This window comes from Hippocampus comes, unplaced genomic scaffold (genome assembly GCF_001891065.2).
Source record: "Hippocampus comes isolate QL1 unplaced genomic scaffold, H_comes_QL1_v1.1 scaffold249, whole genome shotgun sequence".
NCBI classification, from domain to species: domain Eukaryota; kingdom Metazoa; phylum Chordata; class Actinopteri; order Syngnathiformes; family Syngnathidae; genus Hippocampus; species Hippocampus comes.
In genome coordinates this window covers 115128-124826 of record NW_017805035.1, presented here as the reverse complement: position 1 = coordinate 124826, position 9699 = coordinate 115128, and the positions used below count along the sequence as shown (strand labels likewise).

Sequence of the window (9699 nt, the reverse complement as noted above, 5' to 3'; positions counted from 1 at the left end):
CACAGGGTTGAAACACATTTAAACATGGATAGCACAAACTTAAACTTGTCAAAACACACATTTAGTGTAAAACTCACACCTAAACCAAAAGACAACTAAACATCATATTATTTTTTAGACAATAGAAGTAACGGTCATTATAAACCTTCAAGCACCTGCTTTTTTAACACACGGAGTAACAACACATACAAACCATAAAGCGACAGCTTATAGCGCCACCTATTGGTATGGAATGTACATTAACTATTGTGGAAAATACTGTATTGCTTATAATGCCCATGTGCAAAGTGTCTGAGTTTTGTAGTTGTGTTATCACCAAAGAGGTTGGAAGAAGGATTACACGCTGTGTGTGTTTTGTGCTTTACATAAGAAGATTACGCCATGGATTTCCATTGCTGCAGTCAGCTGGACGCTCACTCCCGCAGCTGGGAACGAACACCGGTGAGCGCCGGGGTCATGGAAATGCCACCACAAGGAATGACAACAAACAGTGGAAATATTGTAGTGACGTATGGGACAATTCATTAATAAAACACCATAAAAAAATCTGCCTGTTGAAAGACACAGCAGGAATCAAAAGTTTACGCACCCCAGTTCAAATGACAGAAAAAAAAAAAAAAAGAGCCCAAGACAGTTTTATCTTGGTCTCATTTTTTTTAATTTCAAACGTTCTCCTACGCTTAATGTGACCAATAACGTGTGCAACAATTGTAACCTGAGATAAAACAACTGAAATAAGATGGTCGCAGAAGTGTGCACACCCTCATTCATTCAAAATGAATCAATCACATTCAAAATTATCAAGAACCACGGATAAAGTTCACATGTTCAAGAGGTTTTTTTTTTCTCCCTTATGTTTTCCTTTCTAGCAGAAGCCTTTTTAAAAATGACTGTTAGGGAATTTGGAACGGTTCATAATTCCCTCCACCTTTCTTCGTACCCGTGACCTGAACTGAACAATACATTTGAATAATGAGATCCTCTGGATGCTGAAAGATGTGACCAAAAAACAAATATCAGGAAAAGCCTTCTAGAACATCTGAACTGTAATCAGGGTTAATAAGAGGCATTTATAATGGTGGCAAGTGTGCGTTGACTTCCATTTCTGAATTTCAGATGTACTGTACTACAAACATTAAAAATCTACACTAGAACTTCCGCAGATTTGCTTCACAACTCTATGTAATTTGGCGCCCCCTGTCGGAACATCTGCCTCACTCAATGCCCTCATTTGTTTAGGATGACTCTTTAAGCGACATAACATCTCTAAGTGGATGTTTATTGCTCAGAAAACATCCATAAAAACTTACCTTTTTGGGGGGGGTTGGGGAACGGAAAGTGTGCACATGCCAGTGAAAACTGATTTAGGAGTTCTGAACACGAACCACCAAAAGTCACTCAGAAGCATCCCCTGGACAGGTAGGAAAAAAACAGCCTCTGAATCAGTTTGAAAAATTAACATGAAATTGGGTGGACATGTCTACCATGACAGGGTGCATGGAAAAGTCTGAAGGACCAATGGCGGAAATCGAACAGGTCAAGGCGAATTTATTTACATAGCCATCACATTTCATTCACAAGGCAACTCAATGTGCTTCACACAACCAAAAGCAGACCTTAGAGAAACATATACAAACACAACTGTAGAAATGTGCACACTCTGCTTCATTAAACATTTTGAGTAAGACCTGTGTGTCCCAATACTTTGCCCATTTTGTCTTCACAAAACATTACATCCCAAAAAGTGGACACAGTGACGAACTTACTGTGTGTTTGTTTATCCAACTGTGAAACTTAGGCACAGCTCCTCACCATTTGGCTTGTGGAGACAGATTAATGACGTGTGTGCGCGGACACACACACACACACACACACACACACACAACAACAACAATAATAATAACAATAATAACAATAATAAACTGGTTTAACAAAAATTGAGTTGCCCTAAAAATGAATAATCACTTTTTTTCTTATATTTCATTTTTAGTCTTCAAGTCAAACATTTTTTTCTATCTTTCCATTCTCCCCTCAACAATAACGAGCAATTAGCTGTACTTTAGAACTAACAGTATGTTAGGCAGCAGGTGAGCAATTACTTGACTTTATTTACCTCTCTGTTTTGTGTGTGCGTGTGTGTGTGTGTGTGTGTGTGTGTGTGTGTGTGTGTGTGTGCGCGCGCGTGTGCCCGAGTGTGTGAGAGACCCGCAGCTTGTCTTCCGCTCCGCCTCCACCGCATCCCTGCGGTTGCCTAGCAATGCAGACGGTCTCCATGGTAACCGCGCCAACAAACGCCCCCTCTCCTCTCCTCTCTTGTCTGTGGCCGTCAATTGGGACTAAAGTGCAACCGTCGCAATTAGCCGCATCACACAGTCAAGGAAAAAGTGGATGAAAGGTTCAGGGGGCGGCGGCGAAGACCAGTGACATGAGGCGAGGCTCATGGCTGGTGAGGCACTGACTTTGGAGTCAGATTTATGAGTTGAGAAACCAAACGGAGTGTCATTAAATTAGCAGCCAGACTGGGTGTAGATGGGCGCACCAGTCTGTTTGTAAAGAGTGGGTTACTTTCATATTTGCAGTCCTGATGTTTGAGGCAGTTCTTGCAGTGGTCTTCATGAATTACATCTTGTTTTGATGGGTAATCTAATTTAATTAAAGAAGTTTTGATGGTAGCATGGTTAGTCATTCGGAGCAAAATTTTTAATGGACTTCAGCTGCGCACGAGATTTTGGAATTGCAGCTGTAGCTACATGTATGCATAGAACAACCAACGTCAACCTGTGTGATCTCGTACGCTGAAACGCTTCCTGTTTTCATTCTTCTTCTTTCAAAAAAAATAGTGTGCTGCCATCTAGTCGTCAACAATGGCATTGAAACCTGAAGGCAGGACAAAACATAGTTATAAACTGTACAAAAGAAATATGTGACAAAAGGAGACAGCAAACCCGGAAATAACATCGCGGGCAGGAGGGAGGGTACTGTACGATAATCATCTTGTGTGTGTGTGTGTGTGTGTGTGTGTGTGTGTGTGTGTGTGTGTGTGTGTGTGTGTTCATTCAAATCAAACATGACACGAGTGAATTTTTCCCATGAATTTCAAAGATGCAAAATGTTCCTCTTATGTTTTTCGTTATATGGGCTTCCTCGTGGCATGTGCAATAATTACTGAATTAAACACAAAGAAAATGTACATACACAACAGTATGGCATAAAATTCAAGCAAACATTAAAATGAAGTTTGTTGCCTGCAGGCACGTTACTTTTTTTTAAATTTACTTTTCGTGTCGCGCATAAGTTATATTTAACTTTTACGTACAGTAGAATACAATGAGTTGATTACAAAGTATAGGTACTACAGATATAGAAGGCCCTGGACAGATTAGACTGACGCAGCAACACATACAAGATGAAATCTGATTGGACAAAAAATAAAAATTAATAATAACAATCATAATAATAATCCAACACATTCATGTACTAGAAGAAGTGCACTTAAGAGAAATATTATTAAAGAAAATGAATAAATCGATGTGAATTAAATTATTATAATTGAATGTGAAAAACATTTTAGGTTGGTAATATAAAAAATATATATTTTACAGTTGAACTTGTAGTATTCAAAGTCGACCGCTAGAGAGAGACAAAGGACTACCAATATGAAGTCCCTGCAGTGCCACCAACTGTCCTGCAGATGACGCACCGTGTCCGGCCATTGGATCCGCTCTTCTACATTACAGCGCAAAACCTGAGTCATCGTCTCATCAGAACCAGACCGTTCTTAAAAAAATATATAAGCACCATAATTTTAATCATCTTCTGGTCTACCTGGTCACTGGTTTTGTTAATTAGATTGATCCATAACAGTAAATTTCTTTTCCCATATTTTGCTTCACTGTTCATGTTCATTTAGGCAAGGAAATGTGAATATATAGGCTGGACAATTCATTAGATATGCTAAATTAAAAAAAAAGCCTTCATAAAGACAGTAATAAAAAATAACAATAATTATTAAAAATAAACTTGTATCTTAAACAATATAACTGTACTTTGACAATATAACTGTCTGACTGCACTTCGTTCTGAGGGCTGTTCCAAATATTTTGTCACCTTATTTAGTGCCAAAGAATGGTCAAAATATTAGAACCAGGTCTCTTGTGTCGGGTAAAAATTGTAGATTAATTAAGACGACGTGCATTGTATGCTGATCATTTCGATAACGATGATGATGATGATTATGACTCATCTTCATCCTGGAAACAAAAGTGGGGAAACTGAAATGGAATGTAAACTTCGAGCACACGTGTGAATGCAATGTGGGCCATTTCTTTTCCTCCTCCAGTTCCTCTTTTTTCCTCCTCTTCTTCATCCTCCTCCTCCTCTTCGTTTTCATAGACAGAGGCTTTCTTTCTTTCTTTCTTTCTTTCTTTCTTTCTTTCTTTCTTTCTTTCTTTCTTTCTTTCTTTCTTTCTTTCTTTCTTTCTTTCCCATTCCTGAAATTAACCCCTTAAAGAAGGAGGGGGAAAAAGCGTCTCACTTTTAATTTATGTGCATATTAATTACTTCCATTGTAACTTGCATCGTGGGATACTGCATGAAAATGTGTGTGTGTGTGTGTGTGTGTGTGTGTGTGTGTTCGCGCGCGCGTGTGCCTGTGTGCGTGAATGTTCACTCAAATCAAACATGACGAGTGAATTTTTCCCATCGTGAGGGGACATTTGAAAGATGCAAAATCTTCCTTTTATTTTTTCTTCAAAGGGACGTTTCATTTATTCTTTGAATACATTCAAGAGCACGAAAAAGGCGAAATACATGAAGCGACGCACCTGAAAAATGTCACATGACGTCCCCTAATTAATTTGGACAAAACGTCACAAGGACGTTCCAACCGTGCAAATAAAGAAAATTTATTTCATCTTTTTAAATTCAAATTAACACTAAAGAAAGGGAAGAAAACGCCAAGCAAAAAAGGCAACAACAACTAAACTGAGCAACGTAAATTACTTCACCTCATCCATGTAGAAACAAAACGTGAATTATTACATTTTGAGGGTGGGAAAAACATAATCCTTGAATGACATATTGTGCTCAGGGGAATTCAAAAGTAATTTTTTTGCACTTCCCCCTAATTTTACATAAAATGTACATTCGATGTCTACAACTGTATATTTAATTCCAGTTTCTGACCTCAATTTGAGATTAAAAAAAAATTTGAAGCAGGAAAGGTTGAATACGAAAAACATATTTTATTTTCCTCTTTATCTTGCGATCGACTATGACCCACTTTGGATGCAAATAAGCACGACACATTTCCGGCTTGACGTTCATTAATGACTAATTAAATCTTCCTGTTCTTCGTCACGTGATCCTCACACCTGAGCCCGGGTGCGTCAGAGAAATATGCAAATGAGATGTAAATAGTTGGTGGGGCGGGGGGGGGGCAAATAAACCAATCCAGGGATATTTGATTAGGAATCACGAGGAATGAAGGAACCGTAAAACCCCCAAAAATAATTAATAAATAGATCAATAGATCAATAAATAAATATATAAAAGCTTAATTTAAAATGCAAAGAGGAAGATATCATTGTGGTCACTTTATTAGGTATACGATAGAATTCTATTCGAATATGATGTGTATTTTTTTTAAAAAGTGCCTTTATTAATATTTATTAATAAGTGGTATTGGTATGTATGATTGTCTCATTGGTCAAAATTTTAAAGGCAGCCAGCGTATACTTTGCTGTAATAATGAAGCAAATACATATCAAATTAATAGTGCAAAAGAACGTTTCATATTTTTAATGAAATATCCATTTACGTTATCTCTCTACTCTGACGTGAGATTGGCGTGAGTGTTATTTTATTTCAATTGGTGATGCAGCAGCCTAAAATGAAATTCACGCCAACATCGTGAACATTTGAAAATAAACATTCAAATACATATTGGGCAGTTTTTTTTTTTGTGGAGGAGAAGAAAATAACGTTTAACTGCTAAACGCAAGAAATTAATAAAACTGCATTCCGATTTCTCAAGTGCGCATGCGCACAAAAATGAAGGGTCACTAATTAATTTCACACGAAGAAGCTTGATGAAGACCATAAAAACATATAAACCTTTGGTAAATCGTATTTTAATATTTTCTACAATTATTGCCTGGTGAAATCGAGTCGCCATATTGAAAACAAAATCATCTTTAATTAAAACCAACAGAACATACATTATTCATTCATCCTCTTTTTCCACTAGATTTTCCCCACACAAAATGAGAACAACAAAAAAAAAAACAGAACGTTTTTTTCCACCAACTTCAAGGAATTGAAATACATATAATGAAGATTTTTTTGTGACCTAAAAGGACGAATTTAGATGAAAATGTTCCTTAAAGGCCATAATAATCATCAATATCACACAGCAGATTTGAGCTCTTCAAAGAAGGAATGGGGGGAACTGATCATTTCCCTCCGGCGGCTAAGCACATGTTTTTTATCCCGCATTAGCATATATGCAAATGACTTTCTAATTGCGGCTGTAATCACTCTGTGTGGCGTGGGAGATTTTTCACGCCGCCATGTTGGCTTTGCGTGTCTTCCTCAAAACGACACCTAATGATTTATTTTCCACGATTTTCGATTGTAAGAATTAATATTATTATTTATATGGTTGGGTTTTTTTTTTTTACATTTTTAAATTTTTGCCTCTGTACGCACGTGGTCGTCGTCAGACTGTCAGCTGAGTATAACCCCCCCCCCACACACACACTTCTACACTGCCACCCCCTCCCAAAAAAGGAGCTTTTGGATGCAAGCGTGGATCATTCAAGAAGGTGAGACTAACAAGGAGGGTGCAAGGGAAGGGTACACACACTTTTTGGGGAGGTGGTGGTCCTGGGGTGGTGGGGAAGGGGGGGGGGACACAAGCTGCAAAATAAATGCTTTTAATTACGCTTTAAATGTGAGCCAGTCGCTGCTTCCTATTTAATCATCTATTGTGTGTGTGTGAGCGTGCGTTTGTGCACGTGAATGCGTGCGCGTGAGCCATTTTGACACAGTGAACAAAAGCACGCGGTTGGGACACGTCCGGTGCGCGTGCACTCGTGGAGACGTGCGTGCGTGCGCGCGCACAACAGGTTCCGGGCAGGATCTCCGAGCTGCCGTTTCCTCGTCACTCGTTGTCATATCGCATATCGCAAATTTCAAGATTTCAAGGGGACAACATGAAGAAGACACTAGGATCCGGATCTTTTGAATCCGCTGTGTTCGAGGAGGGGAAACATCGAAAAACGTGCAGGACAGCGCAGTTTCTAAATTTGAGCAAATCTAGTGGATTTCATAAAAATGTATCATGGTGAAAACGAATTGCTAGAATGTAAAAGTTGTATTATTTGAGTGAAATTGGTTTGGTAGTGGTTGGATAGGAGCCAATCAGAGACCGTTGATTGATGGGTTGATTCAAAATGGTCAACTCAACTGTTTGCTATTTGTCTGTTTGTCATCCATCCGCAGTACTGTTCAAAAAAAAAAAAGTTGAGTGGCTCAAAATTTCAAGTCAACAAACTGGTACATTTTTTTACATTGGGCAATTCAACAAACTATTTGAAGTTTTAAGAAATAATTAAGAGTTGACAGAACTAACTCTTGGTTGTATTGTGCCCCAACGTAAAGATGTAAGTTAAAAAAAAAATCAGGAAATTGTTTTAGAGCAAAAAAAAAAACGTGTTTGCTTCGTTGTGCTAATTGACATTGTTATGTTCATGTCAATCATTTATATTTGAAAGGTTTTCTACCTTGAATTACTTTTAGCCCCGATAAAGTACAAATTGTGCTTTTCACAGTGAGGAATTTTGGGATGAAGACTTAATCTAATAAATATGACTTTTAAAGCTCACTGCTGGTAAAATATAACCATGAGCATTCAAGGACAAATGCTGTCTGTTGTCATAAATTGGGATGGAAGAGACACAAATGCTGTAGCATGAATTCACTTGCAAAAATGCAAAATGTGAGACTCAATGTTGGAACGGGTTGAATCAGTCGGGGATTATGGAGGCGGTCATGCCATAAAAAGTTTCTTCTGCTGCGAAAATGTGGGAATTTCGACAAAGGAAGTCATTCCGAAGATGACCTGAATAAGTTGAAACTGGAATGGTTTGAATTTGGTCAAGAAATGTGGAACGATGATTCAGTAAATATGTCAAGTGAAAACTATATCTAATTTGGGATTTATTTTTTTTAAGTGGAAATTTGGGAATGTCAGAATTGTTGGAATGTGGAAAAAATTCCCAATTGAATGAGAACAGCTTAACAAACTGCTACAACCAATCATAAGCAATGCAACTTCTCTTGCCAAATAGTGATCTGTACTGCCAAATTCACATCTCCGGGGTGTCCCTATTTTCGCATTTTGAGATTGTTTTTCCATGAAAGTGCTACTGCCACATGACAAACTAGCACATATGTCTTTGGAAGAAGGATTTATTTGTAAACAATACAGGTAAACTATTTTATGTTCAATTTTATGAAGGCCATCCTGACATTTTCTTGGCTTAATGCTCACATTCAAATATTTGTTTATGACACGCCACCTCTCAAATAGTGAGCTGTGCTGCCAAAATCCACATTCGGCATGTGGAAAACTACAATTTAAGTACATTTATTAGTTAGTTAGAAGTAGCAAAGGGCAGCCATCTTGTGTTCCATTTATGAAGGCCTTGCTGGCATTTTTCCTGACATGTTGACCTTGAAATATTCACAAGTTCTTTACAATAAAGCCGCAGTTATTGTTGGGGTTAGAAATGTTTTTTAAAAGTCATTTGCTAATTAGTTCTTAAAGACTCCTCCTAAAGAAGCAGCTAGAATCCATTCAATAACAACATTCCGCTTGCCAAATAGTGAGACCTGCTGCCAAAACTGTCATTAGGGGGTTCCCGTTCTTGTATGTGAAAGTGTACCAAACCATAATTTACATATTTAGATTTGTTCGTTATAAAGAGCAAAGGGCTGCCATTTTGTGTTCCATTTGAACACTTGACTTGGCCACATGTTGACATGAAATATCGAATTGTTCTTTGCAATAAGGCTACAGTTATTGACGCGGTTATTTATTCTTTATGTCATTTGCTAATTCGTTAATAAAGACTCCTCTTTAACAAGCTGCTACAAGCCATTCAACAACAACATTCCGCTCGCCAAATAGTGAGCCGTGCTGCCAAACTAATTGTGGTTGGGGTGTTGCCATTTTTGCCTTATTTGATGATTTGCATGTGGGTGTGTACCAAATTATAATTGGTGTATTTAGATTTGTTAGTTCGCTCCAAATAATAAAGGGCAGACATTTTGTCAAATTGCTACAGGCATGTCTTCTGTTTATGACTGGCAAAAAGTGAACCTTCTTGGAGAGTGGTACTAAATTTCTATAATGACCTCCCCTCTTCAGAGACGTGTGTGCGTGTGTGTGTGCGCGCGTGTGCATATGTGTGTGTGTGTGTGTGTGTGTGTGTGTGTGTGTGTGTGTGTTTGTGCATGCGCATGTGCAACAAGGGCGCAAATGAACTTGGGTGGTGTTGCTGGTCCGTCTCGGGTTCCCATGCAGCATGAAGAGGGAGGAAGAGAGTCGGATGGATGTGGGATAATGTGTTTGAGAACGAGGATCGGTGGGGGCTACTGGATGTACCCCCATTGTACACCCCCCCCCACCCCTCG

General features: G+C 38.5%; 1 long non-coding RNA gene across 1 annotated transcript in view; it reads right to left on the bottom strand.

Annotated features, from left to right (window-relative positions):
- Positions 1–1314: 1314 nt before the first annotated feature.
- LOC109512270 (uncharacterized) overlaps positions 1315–9699 on the bottom strand; it is a 34956-nt gene continuing 26571 nt past the window's right edge. Inside the window, exon 3 of the long non-coding RNA XR_002167489.1 lies at positions 1315–1411. This is a non-coding gene — a long non-coding RNA (uncharacterized LOC109512270). The remainder of the gene's footprint in view (positions 1412–9699) is intronic.